Source organism: Dipodomys merriami, unplaced genomic scaffold (genome assembly GCF_024711535.1).
Source record: "Dipodomys merriami isolate MVZ:Mamm:240054 unplaced genomic scaffold, mDipMer1.0.p SCAF_4, whole genome shotgun sequence".
In the NCBI taxonomy this organism is placed as follows: Eukaryota; Metazoa; Chordata; class Mammalia; order Rodentia; family Heteromyidae; genus Dipodomys; species Dipodomys merriami.
In genome coordinates, this window is record NW_027205603.1 from 12,760,035 (window position 1) to 12,782,703 (window position 22,669).

At 41.4% G+C, this 22,669-nt stretch overlaps 1 pseudogene; it reads left to right on the forward strand.

Moving 5' to 3' along the window:
• The window catches only part of LOC138805546 (aldo-keto reductase family 1 member C13-like), a 60,467-nt pseudogene extending 38,069 nt beyond the window's left edge, over nt 1-22,398 (forward strand).
• The last annotated feature ends 271 nt before the right edge of the window (nt 22,399-22,669 follow it).

Consider the following 22,669-nt stretch of genomic DNA (forward strand, 5'->3'; position numbering starts at 1 on the left):
GACTCTTATCTCCAATAAACCACCAGAAAACCAGAAGTAGTGCTGTGGCTTCAGCATCAGCTTGAGCTGAAGAGCAAGGACAGTGCCCAAGCCCAGAGTTCAAGCCCTACTAATGACAAAAAAAAAAGAAAAACATTTAAAAATTTTAAAAAAAAGAACTAAGAGCCTTATGAAGTTACTTGGACCAAAGTTTTACAAAGGAGGCCCTGCTGGCCTTTACCTGGTTCATTAGCATAACCATATGCCTATCATTCCTTTTTAGTTCAAGCTGAGTGAGATTTACAGAAAGAATGACCCACAGGAAGCTGGGCACCAGTGGCTCACACCTGTAATCCTAGCTATTCAGGAGGCTCTAAAAGTTTGGCAGATTACCAAGATCTATATAGCCAAGAACAGAATATGTTTAAACATATTTGTTAGAAGGACATGTTGATGTTTGAATAATTGAGTTGAATATTTTTTTAAATACCAACAAACCTGGTTACCTCTAATGGAAAGCTGAAGAGTGATGTCACAATGGCATCCGGTTCCATCTGGTTGGATCCAGCTCAAACCGGCTTGATCCAGTTCGATCTGATTCCATCTGGCTGGATCTGGCTGAAACTGCCTTGATCCGGTTCGATCCGGTTCCTTCTGGCTTGATCTTTCTCAAACTGGCTGATCCGGCTTGCTCCGGTTCGATCCGGCTGGATCCAGGTCAAACCGGCTTTATCCAGTTCGATCTGGTTCGATCTGACTGGATCCGGCTCAAACTTGATCGACCCGGCTCAAACCGGTTCGATCAGGGTCCATCTGGCTCAAGCTCAAACCGGCCTGATCCAGTGAGATCCAGTTCCATTTGGCTGGATCTGGCTGAAACCAGCTTGATCCGGTTCGATCCGGTTCCATCTTGCTGGATCCAGCTCAAACCGGTTCTATCTGGTTCCATCCAGCTCAAAGCAGTGTGATCTGGTTCGATCCAGCTTGATCTGGCTCAAACTGGTTTGATCCGGTTTGATCCGGCTGGATTTGGCTCAACAGGTTTGATCCGGTTTGATGTGGCTGCATCCCGATCAAACCGGTTTGAGGCAGTTTGATCTGGTTGGATTCAGCTCAAACTGGTTTGAAGCGGTTCGATCCAGCTCCATCTGGCTTAATCCGGCTGAAAGCGGTTTGATCCAGTTCGATCTGGCTGGATTCAGCTCAAAAGTTTTGATCCGGTTTGATCTGGCTGGATCCGACTCCATCTGGTTGGATACGGCTAAAATCGGTTTGATCTGGTTCTATCTGGCCGGATCGAGCCGAATTAAACCGGCTGGATCTGGTTTAATCTGGCTGGATCCTGCTCACACTGGCTTGATCGAGGTCAAACCGGCTTGACCCGGATCCGGCAAGATCAAACCAGATCAAGCTGGTTCGAGCTGGATCGAGCCGGATCAAACCGGTTTGAACGGGATCCAACTAGATCAAACCGAATCAAAGCAGATTCATCTGGATCCAACCAATCCCAGTCTGAGCCGGATCAAATCGGATCAAACCAGATTGATCTGGATCAAACCAGATCAAATGGTGGATCCAGCCTGATCTAAGGGGATCAAACTGGTTTGACACGGATCCAGCTGAATCGAACCAGTTTGAGCCGGATCCAGCCAGATCGAACGGGATCAACCCGAATCAAACCGGTTTGAGCCGGATCCAACCAAATTAAACCGGATCCAGACACATCAAACCGGTTTGCCAACCCGATCCAGCCAGATTAAACCAGATCAAACCGGTTTGAGCTGGATCCAGCGAGATTAAACTGCATCAAACCAGTTTGAGCCCGATCAAGCCAATTTGAGCCGGATCGAGCCGGATCAAACTGGTTTGAGATTAAATCGGAGGATACAGCAGGATGAAACCGGTTTGAGGCAGATCCAGCAGATCAAACCGGTTTAAACCGGATCCAACCGGATTAAACTAGATCGAACCGGTTTTAGCCGGATCTAACCGGATCAAACTGGTCTGTGTCAGATCACATTGGATCAAACAAGCTTGATCTGGATCAGACCTGATCAAACCGGATCAAACCGGTTTGAGGTGAATCCAGCCGGATCTAACTGGATGAAACTGGTTTGAGCCAGATCTTGAGCCGGATCAAACCGGTTTGAGCGGGGTCCAACCAGATTAAACCGGATCCAGATGAAACAAACCCATTTGAGCCGGATCCAGCTAGATAAAACCGAATCAAACAACTTTGAGGCGGATCTAGCTGGATCCAAATGGATCACCGGCTCAAACGGGTTTGCCAACAGGATTAACCCCGATTAAACCGGTTCAAATCCGATCAAACTAACTCAAACCGGTTTGAACCTGATCTAACCAGATTAAACCGGATCCAGCCGGATCAAACCGGTTTGAGCCAGATCAAGCCAGTTTGAGCCAGATAGAGCCGGATCAAACCTGTTTGAGATTAAACCGGCGGATCCAGCAGGATGAAACCAGTTTGAGCTGGATCCAGCAGGATCAAATCGGTTTGAACCGGATCCAACCCGATGAAACCGGTTTTAGCTGTATCAAACTGGTCTGTGCCGGATCAAATCGGATCAAACCAGCCTGATCTGGATCGGACCTGATCAAACCGGATCAAACCGGCTTGAGGCAGATCCAGCCGGATCAAACCGGTTTGAACCAGATCTTGAGCCGGATCAAGCCGGTTTAAGCCAGAACCAACCAGATTAAACTGGATCCAGACATTAAACCGGTTTGAGCTGGATCCAGCCAGATCAAACCACATGAAACCAGTTTCATCCCCATCCAGGCGGATCAAACCAGTTTGAGCCAGATACAGCCAGATCAAACCTGATCAAACCATTTTTAGGCGGATCCAGCCGTATTGAAACAGATCACTGGCTGAAACCGGTAAACATGATGGTTAAAATAAGTGATGTAATGATCTGATTAGTATTGCTAAAACTTCCCCTTAAATATGTTAACATTAAAATTAAAAAGGCCTTAAAAAGAGGGCTAAAAAGTTATTTGTATAATGTGACTTGCTTTTAATGTTTTACAATTAGGATGTTTTTAAAAGTTATAAAGGTGTTAAATCTAGCTTTGTGGTATAGTGAAGTTGACTGTAATTCTTGCATTAAGGAAAAATTGTCATTTGAGTTTAAAAGTTTTAATGTGTAAAAACAAGCAGCCAAGAGACAATGAGTGACACTTGGCCTCAAGATTTTAAGAGGTTTTTTATAAAATGCAAATAAAAACTAAAGTATAAAATATTAAAGGTGATTAATAGGAGGTTTTTAAAAAAATAGGGAATGGATTTTTGGGTATAAAGTTTAAATGTAAAATTGTTCTTAACATTGGCCTCAATGTGCACAAAAAAGGAAAAAAAATTAGGATTATCAAAATGATTGCTATTCTAGTTTGCTCTTATAGGTTTTTTTTTAGTTTCCAGCAAGCCCAGAGCAAAGCACAGAGGATTCTTAAAAGTTTGTCAGATGTAACTTTGGCTCTTAACAAGTTTCAGGTAAGAGCATGCTTAAAAGCTACTTCTATGTTGACCACCTTGTTGCTTTTAATTGGAGTAAAATGGCCTTTTATAAGACTCACTGATCTACAAACTGGTTCAAAGCCAGCCCGGGCACAAAAAGGTTCCTGTGAGACTGTCACCTCTATTCAGCCAGCAGAGTACTAGCCCTGGACTGAAGCGTCAGGGGACAGCATTCAAGCCCCGAGTCTGGGACTCAAAGTGGCAGAGTGCTAGCCTTGAGTTGTAGAGCTGAGGGACAGTGCTCAGGCCCCGAGTTCAAGTCCAGCAACCAGATAAAGGGAAATGCCGATGAGGCATTTATCCAAATGTGGAGAAGACACTCCTGGGACAAAAGCAATGGAGGAGCATCCAGAGGCAGTAAGCCACTGCTTGGATGGCAGAAATGTCAGATCCTAGAGTCATTTGTGCTTGGCCCTTCAAAACTGGTCAGAGCCGGGAGGTCATAGGAAGATAGTTTAAAAGCATGCCTAATGTTCATGACTACCTTGTAAGGGACAGGAACTTGCCAGTCCTCTGTGATAATAAAAAGCTAATGTTATAAAATGTGGGGGATAGTTTAAATCTCAACCCCTTTATGTGCTTTAATTGACAGTAACTATTGAGCTGACATCAGCTACATGAAGTTCATCTGCTCAGAAAGAAATTTATAAACCCGAGAGTGTGTTTCTATTGATATCTGTCTAAAGGCCTGCAAAGGTAATTTAGGCATTGTTGGGATCTTTAGAGATCACATTCCTAAGCCATCTAGAAAGATGTTTTTGCAAACCAGGGTGCTAAACAAGCTACACTGCTGTAGCCGGAGAAAAGGTCTGTGCAGTTGTCAAAAGTTAAATATTGTTCTAAATGACATCTAACCCTGATGGCCTCTTTGTAAAATAGGCTAAGGTTATAGGTTCCTGGCTAGGTAGGATCAACGCCCCTGAAGTCAGCTTGAAGAAGTTACAGAAGATGGACCTTCACCCTTCTACCCCCTTTTTAAGATCAAGGGTCCAGAGTCAGTTTTGGAGAAATGAGGCAAAATAGATAAAATATTTTTTTAAAAAAAGGCATAAAAATAGTGTTAACAGTTGTCAGTGTACAAGGTGTAAAGACTGCATCTGTCAGAGATGGCTACAAGACTAAGCCTTCTGAGCCTTCTGTGTCTATTTACAAAAATATCTGGTTAGTAAAAAGTTGTGATTTTGGTAAATTGTCATGGACTATTGTTTAAAAATCTTAAAAATCAGCAGGATCAAAGCCTGCCAAGCCTATGCAATGTATTTTTAACCAGTCTGTGTAGAAATTTACAGCCAAGCATGAGGTGTGACAGTCCCTTGGAGCCACTGAGAGATCCTGCTGCTGCTGCTGCTGCTGCAGCATACCTTAATGGGTAAAGTTCAAAGACGGCCTGACAGCCACCTGGAGAAACTCCTGCCTGATTCCATCACCTGAGTCTGATTCCTGGTTGACTGCTGCTAAATCTAAGATCTTGTGGGACATTCTTTTGGGTAATATCCAGAAACCCTCTCTTCCCACAGTGGATATTGAGGACAAGGATATCACTGGCTTGCTTGTCTTAGGCACTTCGGTGCATAGTGACTGAAAATCCACTCTATGATCACAGCCTAGTTTGGCTCTAGAATGGTAATAACCTGAGTGTGTTATCAATGAAAATTGTAAAGGAGAGGGGGGTAGTAAAGAAAGCCTTGGAAAAGGAATTATGAAGGAGAGGGGGGTAGTAAAAAAAGCCTTGGGAAGGGAATTGGGGAAAAATTGGTATCCCCTTTAGATAAGAAAGGATTTAAAAAGTAAGGATTGTCTTTAATTGTTTAAAAAAAAAAGGGGAAAAAAAGACAAACCTCAGAAAGTTTAAGTATGTCGCAAATGGTATTAGTATGTTGCAAATGGTAAGAGTATGTCTTAAAATTGGAGCTTAAAAGTACAGCTGATATAAAATTAAGTTAACTGTGATACACGGAGGCAGGAATGGTTAAAAAAAAAAAGTAAGGGGCTCTGGTACTGTTACTTTTGTTACAATCGGACCTTGTATACTCAACAGACTGGTGTCTTTTGTAAAAAAAAAATCAGCGCAGTCCATCTATTAGTTCTGAGGTCTCATTACCAAGCACTAAGAACAACTGACACCCCACAAAATAATATAGAGACACCCTAAATTTTAAGATTAAAATTACTCCAGAAAAGAAGTGGGGAATGAAAAATTAGAAAAATTAGGGCTGCATCCATTTTACAAATTACTAACTGCTGACTCTGCTTCTGTAAACTTGCTTGCTTGAGGTAACACCAACCTCCCCCCCACTGGAAATAAGGAATTGGATAAAGTCTCAAAGCCCAGATGTCTGCCCCAGGACAAGGTCAGTGGTCGTACATAAAGAACAGACAGTACGTGTTCCTCAGTTCACATTTAGAAATTCCCCAGACAGGAACTTGAGATAATGACCACCTGGCAAGACCACAAGCTAAGCCAAGTGTCAACCAATCATAGGCCTGTAACCATGTAAACCCCCCCTTAAACCAACCATGGGCCAGTCATTTTACAAAGAGTGTTACAAAATTTCCCATGTGGCAAAGTGATTGTTGGCGTATATGATGACCTTTAAATGGACCAATCATGGGATGCTTTGTGTTATGCATTAATCTTGTGGTTTTTACCTTTAAAAGAAGGCTTGTAACCGCTGCTCAGGTCTCCCTGTCTGCTCGGGACAGAGAGTCCGTTTGCGCAAACGTCAAATAAACTCCTCTTGCTTATTGCATCTCCCGGCCTGGAGTCTGAGTTTTCTGGGGTGCCCTCCTGTTGAGGAAAGTATCCTAGGGGACTAGGGTCTTTCAATCATTTGATGCATGGTTCAAAGGAAAATAACCTAGGATGAGAGGAAGTTGATCTATGCTGTCAACACATTCATTTCTTGCCTGAGTATTTGAACTTACTTGGTTCTCAGGTTTGTTTTTTTATTTCCAGAATAGAGCTAAGCTATGTAAACTCCATCAGAGTTGGACTAGTTAATCACAGACCAATTACATTGCATGTCATATTTTTCTGTATTTTTGATGTGGTTCCCAGAAGATCACAGTCTCTCAAATACAACAATACTGCCTGCCAGGTCACTTGCTTGGATGTTGATTGCATTTGGAGTCATTTCTCACTTTATTTCTATAGTTCATGAAGACTTCTAGAAGGCAAGGTACAGAGAAATCAGAAAAAGTTGATGGGGGTAGGAAACAGAATAAAAGATGGAAAGGAACTTTTCTTTGGGTTTGGGGTAGCCTTTAACATCTGATAGTAAATATTGGATCTGGGATGAATAGAAATTCAATGTCCTATTTTCACACAGGGTGTGAGAGCACTAGCATTTAATTATCTTGTCAATAAAAGAATGGGGGGAGGTAGATGGACCACAATTGTTTAGGGGGAAGAATTACATATACCAGAGTTTTTTAAGAAAAAGAAACCATATACTCTTACAGCAATCAGGAAGTGGGAATCATGACTCAAAGATGAAGTGTGCAGAATTTGTCATAGCATTAAGAAGTCATAATCATCAATTAATTAGAATGCAAAGGGCAGGATGGAAGGCTTTCACACTGTATTATCCCTTTAAAAAGGAGATTGGCAAAGCTTTAAGCACTGAAGTCTCTGGCTGCCCTTTGTGAGAACATTTGGTGGGAGTGGTAATGGCAGGAATGGTAAAAGATGGACTTACTTCTGCACTAAACATGATAAAAAGCAGCTTCCATCTTTTTGAGAATTGAAGTGGAAAGACCATTTTTCCTTTCTTTGCTTTGGAAGATTGAAACAACAAAGATAAAGAATATGTATCAAGGTTGGTAGGCTCTGAATTGTATTATGTTCTTTCTGAGCAAGAGAGAGTAATAGGAAAAGTTTTGTCCTTATATTGTACAAGCATGCTCTATAAAGTCCTGTTCATAAAAGTTAAAAACAGCAAATTCTTTCCCTGATCAGGACATGTAATGGTTCTCAATGTAATAATAGTCACATAGATACCATTTCTTCTCTAAATATGGATCCTAGAGCATATGGTATGCATTCTTTCTCTCTTTACCCTCCTTGGTCACCCTAATTATCCATTTTCTGATGAATACTGAAATGGAGGACTGTGTGATGTCTTCTGCCTGAAGCTCCTGTGTGTAGAGAGCCCTGGGAGGCCTTGTGGCTCTGCCCTTTGGAAATATCTTTGGATATAAATCTCTTCCCCTCCATTGGTGCTGCTTAATGGTTTCACTCAGCTAAAGCTGAGCTCGCTAGGCTGGAAAGGAAGGCTGTACATTGTCATCACTTTCTGAAATAAACACAAGGTTGTTTCCTTAAGGATTCTTCCTAACACTGTCTTTGTCATTTGCATGTTTTTGTTCTCTCTCACTTTTTTTTCTTTTGTCAGTCGTGGGGCTTCAACTTGGGCACTGTCCCTCAGCTCTTCAGCTCAAGGCAAGTGCTCTACCACTTGCATCACAGCACCACTTCCAGTTTTCTGGTGGTTTATTGGAGATAAGAGTCTCATAGACTTTCCTGCCTGGGCTGGCTTTGAACTGTGATCCTCAAATCTCAGCCTCCTGTGTAGCTAGAATTACAGGCATGAGCCACCGGTGCCTGGCTTTCTCTCTCACTTTTTATAAATAATCCACGTTGATTTGGCCATAATTTTATAGACACGGATCAAGAGACCATGGCAGTCATTTTCTCTCAGATTCCAAACTGATCACCATTGTTTGGAGAAGATTGAAAATCATATAGAAGATTTAATAATCATACACTTTTATCTTTCCAAAAGAATAAATTTTAAGCTATCATACATGTGTATTTATAATACATATTGTGTGATGACATTACATCATTGACTAATATAGTCATTATTTTTAACTATTACGTTAAAATCACTTGGTTTTTATAATAATCCATTAATAATTTGACAGTTCAAATATGAATCCCAATAATTACTCTATTACATTTATTATTATATTCTATTCTAAATTTAATAAATTTAACATATTTTCATTTCTATTCACTTATGGATAATGTTCAGTGAGGTTGTGGCCTGCAGAAATCAGTTCATAGGCAAGTGCATCTTGGTCAATGTACCTCCACCCACTGCATCTTCCATAGGATGTGGCTGCCTTTGTATTTGGTAATGTGACCCTGGGCAATCAGGTTTCCCCTCAGCCATCTCTTCCAAGGTGATAAAATAGAAATTAAAGGAATGTATGGAAAAACATGCATTTTAATTCTACCTTGATTGAGCAAAAATTAGAAGAAATCCAAAAGTTCCTTCTAGCAAAGCAAAGGATGCAATCCATGTATGTGAGAAATGCTGGTTCTGTCCAGTAGTGAACTTGGAGGTAAAGGAAGGGAAGTGTCTTGATAGAGCTTCATAGGCCCAAGGGCTCATTAAGAGTGGCCCACGTGACTGAAGAAGGGAAAAATACATCCATGATAAATAGGTCTAGATGGAGGTATTAATATACCTGTTGAATTTTAATGAAGTTTTATTGAAGTTTATGCATGAATGGAAATTACATGATGAAATCCCTTACGATGTACAATTCATTATATGCCAATAAAATAACAAAAAATTAACTTGCATAAAAATAAAATGATTCCAACTCTCTTCTTATATGTGAAACATTTCTCCCTTTATATTAGTTCATTTCTAGACCAGTAGTACCTATGGTTAATCATTACACAGGAAGTGACACTAACTAACCATTAGGCAGGAGATAGGATGTAAGTTATTCAGTGTCCTATGCAGGAAGCAGAAGGAACAACATGAGCTTAGTCAGACAACTGACAAGCCATGAGTTGTAAAGAGCATTGTGTGAAACTAAATGATGGTCATTCATCCCCACATTGGGCCTTGGAACCTACACGCCTGAAGAAGTAAGTTATCCTATGGGGAAATGAAGAAGTAAGTTATCCTATGGGGAAATGTTGAAAAGTATTCTAGAATGATTGGCAGTAGAACTGGGCTATCAAGTCTTAGCTACTTCTTGTATGAGTGCTGGGGATTCACTTGGTTCTCAGATATTCTAGCTATGCTCACACCTACTTGTATATCTCTAGCCAAGTTTCAATGACAGTCTAGCTCTGGTTGTCATCTAGGGACTTTGATGTCTTAGCAGCTATTTAAAGATAATGATGATGAGTGTTCCTTAATGGCTTATATACAAAAGAGGAGTACAGTTTTGCATTGTCTTCTTTTGAGAGATGGATTTGGCAGGTTCTATCAGAGGACTCCGTGTAATATGAAAATCTTGGAAAGTTCTCTATCAGATTTCATTACAGAGTTCCCATTTTTGTGAAGGGAGAATTATAGGGAATTCAGCCTGTTTCACTGAAGAAGAATCACAGAAGCTTGCACCAGATTTCTTCTATAATTTTCTTACATTCTTATCCTTTGACTTTTACTTAGTGACCTCTTTATATTAATAATAATAGGACTATTCAAATAATAAGATTATTTCAATATACTGAATTCTGCATGAGGTTCCAGATAATATTGTACACAGTGGATTTCTGTGCCACGTGGGAGGTGAGTGAGTATTTGAAAGAAAGGCAACAGAGGAAGCTAGAAGAGGAGAGCTGGGTGGTATGTCTAGGTCAGAGAATGGGGTACATCACGTTGGCTGTGGACATTCATTAGGTTTATGAGGATGTTATGCTGGAGCAGTGGATGAATGCATTGATAGAAAACTATAGAGAAAAATGGAGAGAAGGCAGAATTGAAGGCAATAGGAATAGACATCTTTGTCTTCCTGTGTAGTAATGTCTTCAATTCTACAATAAGGACCCAGAGATTCCTTTTCTGGCTGCCATTACATCTTTTCTAATTATCTTTATCAGTTTCTCCTCTGCAAATCAATTCTAATGAGTTTATTTGTCATTTCTAGCTAGTGAAGGTAGTAGAGTCTGGTTTTTTTGTTTGGTTTTTATTTTGAATTTTTTGGCAACACTGGGAAATCAAACACAGAGCCAAGGTAACCTCAGTTTCTCTACCACTGAGCACCACGTCTGGCTTTTTCTGTTTATGTGGTGCTGAGAATCAAACCCGGGGCCTCCTGCATGCAAGGCAAGCACATTACCTGTGAGCCACCTTCCCAGTCCTGATTGTATTCTTTTGAACAATTCCATCTCGCATTTTTGTTGATGCATGTCTTCACTTCCACTTCCTCTGAGTCCATGTAAATGTGTAAGGATGCAGTGTTGGCCAAATCCATTGGAGTGTCCAACTTCAATCACAGGCAGCTGGAGCGGATCCTGAACAAGCCAGGACTCAAGCACAAACCTGTCTGCAATCAGTTGAGCTGTCATAGCCTCTTTTTTTATTTCATTTTTATATTTCTTTCTTAGTATATGGTTTTTTTTAAAATTTTTGACTTTTCAGTTGATCTCATTTGATTGGAAGGAAAGGTTCTAACACCAATGTCTTTGTCTCAGAGAATATACAAGTCTCTCAATGGTGTCTCTGACTATTAAGTCTTTGTTTAAATGAGAGCACACATTAGTGTCTAGTGGATGCCGAATCTGGACCTATATCTAGAATATGGCATTTGTTAAGCACAATTGAGTTTGGAAGAATGGTAAAACATTGGGCTACAATATTGAGTTACAATTAATGGGATAATTCTAAGATTGTCTGAAAAGATTGGGCTGATAGTAAAGATATAGTGAACTATTGATAGACATTGGTAAGAGCTTGCATGGACTTTCAATGCTTCTGTCTTCATCTTGGTTTACATGGATATTGGTACACCTACATTGAAAAGAAAGTGGAACCTGTGAAAGCTGTCCATGTTAGTCTGCTCATGCCATCTGTTTAAAGTGACACTAAAGGTAGAAGAAATGCCTTCTGAGGATCTTATAGCAGAACACAGAGCTGACTCAATGTCTGAAAATCATTTAGCATCTTTTTGCTTTTTGACCTCAGATTTTTCAAGAATAAGTCTTCTCTCTCTGGTTCCGTAGGTAATTTTATTTTTGAATCTTTCTATTCATATGTAAACATCTTTGATTTAAAAATAAAAATATCCCTTCAGTCTTTATATACTTATTGATGCACTATGAATTTCCAAAAATATTAGAATGTTAACGGAGGTATATTAGACTTCCCTAATATTTGCCACTAAATATATCTAACATTTAGAATAACTGATAGCTTGATACAAAATATTCATGTTCTCAATCCTGTATCAAAAATAATATGCTGGTGATTCTACAATCAAATCAGTAATATTTTGCTGAATCTCTTTGGAGCAAATAGTAGACATAATTCTTCCATATGGGCAGTCTTCATGTATATATGTCCTAGAAATAAAGAGTTCCCTCACATAAACTTCCATTATTCTGCCCCAAGATATGTTGGGTCTTCATCCGTCCCATGAAAGACAGACAGAGTCTGAGGAAAGGTCAATGTGGCACTGGCCCGTTCCCCAGCCTCCCTCAGCCCGGGAGACAATCAGACACAGCGGGGAGCCAAATGAAGGAGAAAGAAAACTTATTTATTAACAGATAGCAGCCCTTTTTACAGCCAAAAAAGAGCGGGTGGCATGGCAGGGGAGCAACGAATCACTGTCAAGGTCACACCCTATCATGCACCTAAGCTTCCATGGGGTGGTTAAGCACTGAATGTAAGATAAATTGGGCTCAGCCCACTCTACTCCCTCTCAGTGCCATTTTTGCTGTCCATGTGCTCTACAGTAAATCGGGCTCTGCCCACTCAACTCCCTCTCAGCACCATCTTTACTGCCTGTGTTCCCCCACAGATTCCCCCCCTTTTTTTTTGGTTTAATGGCAGACCCACCTCCCAGTTAGTTATCCTTTTCCCTCCTCTGTAAAGGTTGTTTTAACAGGATTACATTGATAAGGATAGCATTGGCTACGCAGGGGGTTCGAGGCAAGTCTGGGGGTAGAGATTCACCAGACTAGGATACGGAGGGCCCTTGTGCAGGATTCAAGAGCCCGTCCCAGTTACCTCACATCCCCACCTAGCACAGTTGTAAACATCAGTCCCACCACAGAAATGTCCGAAGCAGTTCAATTAATTTCTGGGCACCTGGTGTCTTTTAAGTAAGTCATTTCCTTGTATGTGCCTTTAAGCTAGCACAGGAGTCAAGATGACCTTTGAGCTTTAATGTCAGCTCCCAATGGCTCCCAACATTGTCTCCCCTGTCTTTGTTTTTTTTTTTTTAATTTAATTTTATTTTATTTGTGAATATACTGGACAGAGGGGTTACAATTACATGGGCAGGATAATGCGTACATTTCTTATCAAGCATTGCAGCCTCCTCCTTTGTTTACCCTTCACATCCCTTCCCAGCCTCCCCCCTCACCCCCAATCTCAATCCTTCTCTTTCCCCCCACTTCCTCCCCTCCCCCACACCGACGTTGTAAAGCTCGTTTTGGACATGACAACTTGTACTTCTCATTGTTGCAACAGGTCCACCTGTATCCTTAAACAACTGGTTTTTCCCCATCTCCTCCACAAGTTATACTGACATCATATATAGTGAAAGCAGGGGCTATACTGTGGGGGAGGGACATACAAAGCAACAAAGAAGTAATCTTATAAATGTGTTAGTAACACATGCATGAAAGAAAAAAAAACATTTAAATACATATCTAAGGGTTCATTTTCCTGACATCACATTATCTGACCTTTTCCACTTGACTCATACATATACTAGATATTGCAAATAAGGGAAACCATGGGACCTATATTTCTTTGGGCCTGGCTTACTTCACTTAATATAATTTTTTCCAAGTTTTTCCATTTCCTAACAAATAGGGCAATATCATTCTTTCTGATGGAGGCATAGAATTCCATTGTGTATATGTACCACATTTTCTTGATCCATTCATCTACTGAGGGGCATCTGGGTTGGTTCCATATCTTAGCTATGGTAAATAATGCTGCAATAAACATAGTTGTGCTGGTAGCTTTAGTGTGGTCTTGTTTGTAAACATTTGGGTCAATGCCCAAAAGTGGGATTGTTGGGTCATAGGGGAGTTCTATGTGAAGTCTTTTGAGGAATCTCCATACTGCTTTCCAAAGTGGTTGAACAAGTTTACATTCCCACCATCAATGAAATAAGGTTCCTTTCTGTCCACATCCCCTCCAGCATCTGTTGTTGTTAGAGTTCTTGATTTTTGCCGTTCTAACTGGAGTGAGGTGATATCTCAATGTTGTTTTGATTTGCATTTCTTTTATGGCTAGGGATGTTGAACATTTCTTCATGTGTCTATTGGCCATCCTTCTTTCTTCTTCAGAAAAGTTTCTCTTTAAGTCTTTCGCCCACTTATTTATTGGGCAGTTGTTTCTTTGAGGATTTGTTGTTGGGGGGTTTAATTTTTTGAGTTCCAAGTATATTTTAGATATGAGACCCTTGTCCGTTGTATGGCTAGTAAAGATCTTCTCCCAATCCGTGGGCTTTCTATTGATCTTGCTAGCTATGTCCTTTGCCATGCAGAAGCTCTGCAACTTTATGCAATCCCATTTGTCCAACCTTTCTTTCATTTGTTGTGTTTCTGGGTCTCTATTCAGAAAATTTGGGCCTGTGCCAAGGAGACCTAGGGTTTCTCCTATTCCATCCTGTAATGTTTTCAGAGGGTATGCTTTGAGTTCAAGGTCTTTGATCCATTTGGAGTTGATTCTGGTGCAGGGTGATATATAAGGATCTAGCTTTAGTTTTCTACATGTAGTTAACCAATTTTGCCAGCACCATTTACTGAAGAGGCTGTCTTTCTTCCATTCTATTGTTTTAGCTCCCTTATCGAAGATTAGATGACTATAGGACTGTAGGTTCAGGGTCAGAACAGATAATGAATAATCCAGAGGAGAGTTCCCAAATGGCTCTACAAACACTGCTGGCAAACATGATAAATGAGAAGTTTGACAACTTACAAAGGACTCTGTATGAGCGTGATAGGGAGAGAGAGGAGGCATCCCAAAATTTTATACAGGAATATCATAAGCGTGAGGAAGCTACTCAAAAACTGATACAGGATTTGCGTGAACAACTTGAGAATACTCAAAGAGAAAGGGAGGAATCGCGTGAGCAGGCTGAGAACACTCAAAGAGAACTGCAGGAATCCCACGAACGGGAGGAAGCTAATCAAAGAGTAATACAGGAATTGAGAGACCAGGTAGAGAATACACAAAGATCACTAAAGGCATTCATGGAATCCATTAACAAAGAGCTGAAGGAAGTCAGGGAGACCACAAAGGGAATGCTGAATGGAACCCAACAGAAGGAATGGGAGTCCAAAGAAACCATAACCAATCAACTAAGTGATTTGAGAACAAACACTGAACACCAAATTAAGGAAGTAAAGAAATTCATACAAGTCCTAAAACAGAGCTTCAACAAAGAATTTGAAGCCATCAAAGCTGACCAATTAGAAGGAAAAGAGATAAAAAAACAAAGTAGAGAGTCTTGACAGCAGGTTAGACCATGCAGAAGATCGAATCTCAGGGATTGAAGACAGCCTAGATATTATAGAGAAAGAACATACAACCATCCAAGACAAGTCCAAGAAATATGATAGATCTATCCAACACCTGGAAGACACCATCAAAAGGGCTAATCTAAGGATAATGGGTGTAGAGGAGCACCTAGAAACAGAAGTTAATGGTCTAGGAAATTTGTTTAACAGGATCCTAGCAGAGAACTTCCCAAACATACAAAAAGATAGGCCTATTCAGATACAAGAAGCTTTTAGAACTCCAAATAGACCAGACCAGAATAGGACATCCCACCGTAACATTATAATACACACAGGATCAACTCAGACCAAGGAAAAGATCCTTAAAGCTGTCAAGGAGAAAAGGTTAATCACCTACAAAGGAAAACCAATTAGAATCACCTCAGATTTCTCAGCAGAGACAATCAAAGCAAGAAGAGCCTGGAATGATGCATGCCATGCCCTAAAAACAAACAACTATCAACCAAGAATACTGTACCCAGTTAAACTCTCCTTCACAACTGAAGGACAAATAAAAACCTTCCATAGCAAAGAAAAATTGAAACAATACATCTCCACCAAACCAGCCCTACAAAAGATTCTTAAAGCTGTCTTTGTTTAAAGAAGCAAACCCCCCTGTCTTAGCTTGGGTGGATTGCCCTGTCTGCCTTACCCATCATCAGGAACTTCTTCAGAGCGAAGCTGAAGGCCCTGTCTTAGGTTGGTCAGATTGACACCCCCTCTTACCCATCTCTGGCTGCGATTCCCCTGGGGGGGAGCGGGGGGGAAATTCATTCATTTGGAGGTTGATCTTATGTAACTGGCTGGCTAAGCTCACAAGAGTTTTGTAGTGCACGTATAATGCAAGGAAGGCATAGAAAAAACCATCAGCAAAGCATTACCAGGCCAGGAAATGTCATTACTAGTCCTTTAACATTAGTCAAGGATGGCAGCAGTCTTTGCCACTTCAGAGTCCAGAGGTGGGGCTTGTTCTAATCCAGCTATTTGCCTGTGGGGTTGGAAAAGATCCAAACATAACAAAAGGTGGTTGTTTAACAATAAGTATGGATTCAATGTCACTATACAAGCAATTAGTAAAAGAACAATTAAAGCAGGTAACATTAAACTAATTATTAACCAGTCCATACATAATGACATAGGGTGGTGAACAGGCCACCAGGTCGAAGGGACAGCTTCTCTTGTGGTGCTCTTGATGATTTCTGCATTGCCAGCGCTGATCACTGCCTAGGTCACCCGTTGAGGTTGATGCAGATTCCATAGGGCCATTGCCAGGACAGGAAGGGTCAGGACAGCCAACAGCTGGAGTATGGCCATCTGCAATTGTTAGAGAACACAAGAGCTTCTCAAGGGCTGGTTGCCCTTGGGGATGGGTAGTAGTTATCTTTCTGGCTTTTCTCTTTTAAACGCAAGCCTCAGCCATGTTCGTTTTTCTTTCCTTGTTGGTTAGTTTATCCTTGGGCATCCTCCTGTATAGAGGAGATGGGTAAAAACTTAAGGTTCCTGGCAGGGATCCAAATGGGAGCAGACTCCTCTATGGGGAAAACACATCCAAATCCCCTGCCCATAGTAACTAGGGGGTCAGGTCCTCTCCATTGTTGTGTCAGGGGGGTCTTTCCACCTGACTTTCACTTGGGGCTTAGGATTTAGTTGTCCCAAGCGGCTCTGAAATCTAGATTCAGTTGCTCCTTTTGAAAAATTTAAAATGTTAGAAAAAAAAACAATCTTAAATATCAATCACAACCAAGGTATATTCAGGGCATGCCTTTTAGGAGTATTCCTACTAACTCCATCCTTTCATTTAGGTCTTGGAGCATAAGCCAAGCCCTGGAGGCCTTTTGAATAACAAATACCGGTGTGTTAGGTTTTGTCAATGGCCACTGTTCCACCCAGATTGGGCTTCCCAGCTTCCACCTAATGGGAGGTACTGGGGGGGGAGGAGGGGGGCAGTGGCCTTTAGGATTGGGGGTGCACCTGAGCAGGTCCCCTATGTTCTTCTCTGTAATTATGAAAGTTAAAAAAAATCCTTTTCCTTAACTCCCTCTGGATCCTGTTTAAGACTTTGTGCTTCTTCCCCATCCAGGATATCATCATAGGATGCTCCATGGTCTGTAGTGAAAACGGCATCCTTTTTCTTAGCATGTCTTGCCCTAGTAAATTGTCAGTGAGGTTCTTTGCCACTAAAGGCATATCTTTCCCTGTTCTCCATCTGGGCTAGTCTATGTCATAAGGGCAACCGTCTCTTTGGACTGGGAGTTGCCCCCTACTCCCAATATCGGGGGCCCAGGTGCAAGCTTCCAGTCCAAGGGCACTTCCTCCTCCCTGAGTATGGTTTGATCTGCCCCAGTGTCAATTAAGCAGTGAAACCTCTTTCCGCCTATGAGAATACTCATTTTAGTGCAGAGTTCCACCAGGGGGACAGTGCAATGGGCCTGGGTCACCCTGCCACGAGGCTGCCTGGGACTCTCAGCAGAGGGGGTTTCTCCTTGAGTTAATGGGGCTGGAGGATGCCTCTCCCCAAGTTTAAAGACTTCCCATCTAAATCAAACTTGTATCCCTCCCTGCCCCTGGGGCAGGGTGTAGGGGGCGGTTTGCCCTCAGGTCAGTTGGCTGGGGATTGCTGTAAACAGTCCCCCTTAAAGTGCTCCTCCTGCCTGCATTTAAAACAAGTCCCTCTCCCCGATGGTCATGGGGTTCCTTGGCCCTGGACTGCCAGCGCCTGAGTAATAGCCTCAGTAATTGTAGACATCTGAGACTGTAAAGTTAAGCTAGTGATTGGGACTGGTGCTGTTGCGTTCCCACATCCTGCGAGGCCACCACCCATCTGCCCAGGGAACTCTCTCTCAATCCCCAGCAGGCCATGTGGGTGGTCTGCATTCATCCCTTCCCAGACCAGCAGCTTTACAAACTGATCTCGGAGGTTCCATGCTGGCAGCTTGCAGTGAACGCTCTGTTGGACTCGGTCTATGAAATCAGGTAGAGACTCACACGGCTTTTGTCTCACCCCTGCTATGGGGGACTCAGTAGGCCCATCATCCAGTTTGTACCACGAGGCAAGTCCTGCCTGCCTCGCCTGGTCATGATACGGGCCAGGTATTGTGGCCTGTTGGATGCCAGTGGAGCACCCTTCCCCTGTCCCTGCTAACATGGCATAAGTAATAGGTATTGCTGGTTGAGCCTGCCGGTTATTCTCCACTCCCACTCTGCATTCCTCCTTAAAGAAAGCACACCATTTAATAAACAGAACTAGTGAGGACAGCTTTGGCCACATCCAGCCAGTCCTTAGGGACACATGGGTGATAAGCAATGTCCTGTAATAGGGTCTGGGCCCAAAGAGAGTTTGGGCCATCATCTGCCACTGCCTTGTGGAGCTCTTTAAGATCCTTAGCTTCCCATGGATACCATTCCAAGGGCCTGTTAGCCCCTGGTGCCAGATTGACCGGATACGCTTGGAGAAGCGAATCCTGTGGTCTAGAGTCTGGGCTCTCAGGTGGCCCTTCCTTTCCAGGGTAGGTCTATGAGTAGGTTACTTCCCCAGCCCTTGGCCCCTCCATGGGGTAGGGGTCTGGGTCTTGCAAGTCCCTCTCGCAGGTCTTGTAGGGCGCCGTTCCTCCCCTCCAATCAGGGGAATAGGAAGGGAGCCTATGACAGTCAGGATCACCTGAGTCAGAGGGGGTAAGTTTCACTCTCATTTTGACTTCCACTGTGAATGTTTCAGTGTGTTCTTGGTCGAATTTGACCTGTTCCTTTTCCTTCTCACTTCCTGAGTCCTCCCGTACTCCTTCTAGGCCTAATGTTGCCTCCTCTTCCTTCTTCTGTGATTTAGTATTAGTCATACTAAGGGTTTCACTTACCGGGAGAGACCGCTAAGCCTCGGCTGGTATCATCCTTTCTTGCCTCACATTGGGCGCCAGATATTGGGTCTTTGTCTGTCCCATGAAAGATGGACAGGGTCCAAGGAAAGGTAAGTGCAGTGATCACCCTCAGCCCAGGAGACAATCAGACACAGCCCGGAGCCAAATCAAGCAGGAAGAAAACTCCTTTATTAACAGAGAGCAGCCCTTTTTATAGCCAAAAAGAGCTGGTGGCCTGGCAGGGGAGGAAGAAGAACCAACCAATCACTGTCAAGGTCACACCCTATCATACACTTAAGCTTTCACAGGCTGGTTACACACTGAAGGTAAGGTAAATTGGGCTCAGCCCACTCTACTCCTTCTCAGCCCAATCTCTGCTGCCTGTGTTCCGCACAAAGATATCATGGGAATTTCATCTCAACATCTAAATCCAGTATGTATTCTAATTTCCCACAGTTCTTTTCTTTTGTCAGGCTACAATTTTTTTTCCACATGCTCTTTCCTGCCTGTCACAATTCTAACACTCTTTTAACCTGAAATACTCACCAAACCCTCTTGTCTGACAGATTTATTTATGTTTTTGTGTCAATTTCTATCAAGTAGGTATGAAAGCTGATACTGTGCTGTATTTTTCAAATAGATCCATACTAGCGAGCATGCCATTCTTGTAATAGTAAAGATGTTTATTTTCATCACTTGGTTAGAATTCCTGGCCACAGCTCTTTGTAAATGCATGATTTCCCATATTGCAATCATGTTATAAATATTTTAATAGTCTTTGCTTTTTAGTCAAACCTTATATCTAAAGCACAATGTTCACACAATTCTTGAGTTTCCATCAATGATTGTTTGGAAAATTATAGTTTGGAGATTTGTGGTTATTTTGTTTTAATTATTCTGTTTATTTATCTTAGAATACAAAAGCTTTTACTCCTCACCAGGATAAACTACCATTATTCCTGGGACAGAAGGATCCTGATTAACCTTCCTCTTCAAAACAATGCTCTGATAAGGATTTGATCCAATGCTCTGATAAGGAATTGATTATTTTCCACAGCAGGGAGAAATAGTTTTGTCCCTTCTTTTTGTTGCTTTAGATCTATTTTTATAGTCTCATGAATATTTATTGACTGTATTGGTAGCATGGATTTTACTCATTACTGTTTCTAACATATAACCGTGACTAAATGTCACCAGAAGAATTCTACTGAGCTGTTGTTTTGGTCCTCAGACTTGTTATTGTGAATCACTCACCAAATTCAAATTTCTTGCAAGTATTTTAGAGGCATTTCCTTTGGTTTGTTTCCTGACTAGAATTTCTTATATCATTGATATGATAAGAAATTACCGGGTTACAAAGAGGTAATTGTGTTTAGTATTGATAATGTGGTCCACAAAACTGAGTTACTCAAGAAAATTACTTTAAAAAGCGTACTCTGGTAATAGGGATATAAAATTGATTCTTATAACAAGAAAGTCACTTCATCTTGGACATTTTAACTCAGATTTAATGTTCCATGTGTTCTCATTGTTCAGCTTTGTTTAATTTTTTTTAAACATTTCTCCTTTATGTCACCACTGGGTTCACACATAATGTGATAGCATTGTGACTTATTCCCATGTAGATAAAGTGCCATCCATATCTCAACCAGGGCAAGCTGCTGGATTTCTGCAAGTCAAAGGATATTGTTCTGGTGGCCTATGGTGCTCTGGGAACTCAAAGATACAAACGATGGTAATAAGTCCAGCAGGAAGTTTGCTTAGAATGTTACTGTTGAAGAGGTATCTTCAGTCCCATAGGCTCTGCTTTCCTGTTATATGGGTTGTGGGGCTTGAACTCAGGGTCTGGGTGCTGCAACAGCTTCACTTCTGGTTTTCTGGTGCTTAATTGGAAATAAGAGTCTCATGGAGGGGTGAGGGCTGGAAAGGTGGCTCAATGGCTCATGCCTTGCATGAATGAGACCAGGGTTCGATTCCTCAGCACCAAATAATCAAAAAGAAAAAAGCCAGAAGTGGCGCTGTGGCTCAAGTGGTAGAGTGCTAGCCTTGAGCTGAGGAGCTAAGTGACAGCGCCCAGGCTCAGAGTTCAGGCCCCATGATAGGACCCCACCCCCCAAAAAAAAATCCAGGCAGGGCTTTCCCTCCTGAATTGGCTTCAAACCAAGACCTTCAGATCTTAGCCTCTTGAGTAGCTAGGTTTACAGGCCTGAGCCACCAGACCCCAGCTTAGCCTCAGCTCTTTAAAGGACATTCTGAACTGGCTCAGAGGAAAATTTGTATTTAAAAGTACTCCTTTTGCTAAGCTAGTACTTCTGGTCTAAAATAGGCACTCAAGTGCATTCTGGAAGTCTCCTAACAAAACTGAGTACTCAACCTCTGGAGTTCAGCACTTCTGTCTCTCTTTCCAGGGTGGACCAGAGTTCCCCAGTTCTCTTGAATGATCCAGTTTTTGGTGCTTTGGCAAAAAAGTACAATAGAAGTGCAGCTCTGATTGCTCTTCGCTACCAGCTGCAACTAGGGGTTGTGACCCTGGCTCAGAGTTTCAAAGCACAGGAAATGAAAGAATGTGCAGGTAATAAGGGTGTTGTTGCCATCAGGGCTCCTGTTTATTCCTCTTCACGTGAATCCTCTGAACACATTTCTGGATCAAATGGCTGTTTCTGGTATTTCTTATGCCCTTGAGATTCCCAGTGCTCTTGAAAATTCTTATTGGCTTATCAGTGCTAGAACTTCAGTCCTGCTGTTCCATATGGAAAAATATTTCCTTTGTGTTATTGAAGAGTGCCTTAAGTATCTTTGACAGATTATCCTGTTACACTTAGAATAACTTTGTTAAAGTCTTCCCAGCATAAGTAGATTTTGCTCTAATATCTAAGTTTTAGAAAAAATTCTGAAATATTAATCTAATTTCATTTCAGAGATTATTTTTATGGTCTCTGCTTCTGTGCACGTCCTCTTTCTTTTGCCCAATCTCTCTCTCACACACATACATACATACATACATTCAGAATACATTCATATGTATACACACATACACCACATTATGGAGCAACTCCTAAAATTTGTTTTGTTCTTTAAGTGTTCCAAATTTATTCAGCTCCTTTTTCCTTTTAAAATGATGTAATTAGCAATTGGACAATGCCTGATTTCAATTATATTGAAAAGATTCTTCATTTAACTGTTCATTGATTAATATGGAAATCTAACTATCCATTAAAATATTTGAATTGTGTTGTTTCAAAACTTGCTGTTGATTCTTCGGTAACTTCTATAGCTTCATATTCTATTCTAAGTTATATTCTATAACTTCATTTGTATATGGCATCTCGTGTTTTAATATAATTATGCTTTCAAGAAATTTGTCCAATGTTCTAAATGCTGGCTATTAAATCTGATTTACTTGGATAGTCAATGTACCATATAAATATTTAAATTTTTTTCTGCTTGTGTGATAGGTTTTTGGATTCCAGTTATCTTTAGAAGACATGAAAATGATAGATGGCCTGAATAGAAATTTCAGATATCTTCCCACTGAGTTGTAAGTAACTTTATTATTTTATATTAAGCTTCAACTTATTTTAGCATCAAATCTCACCCTTCCTTATTAGAAGTCAAATGTTGCAATTGCTTCACCAGTGGTTCCCTAGTGGGAGTTAATGGAACATTTGTTTTTGAGTTTCAGGAACTAGGAATATCTCAGTGCAGAAGATAATGAAATTATTGAGAAAACTGAAATGAAAGCAAGTGAATGCTGTTTCTATCATTGGAGGAAACTTTTAGTCATCAAAAATGTTTTCCAAGCTGGGCGCCAGT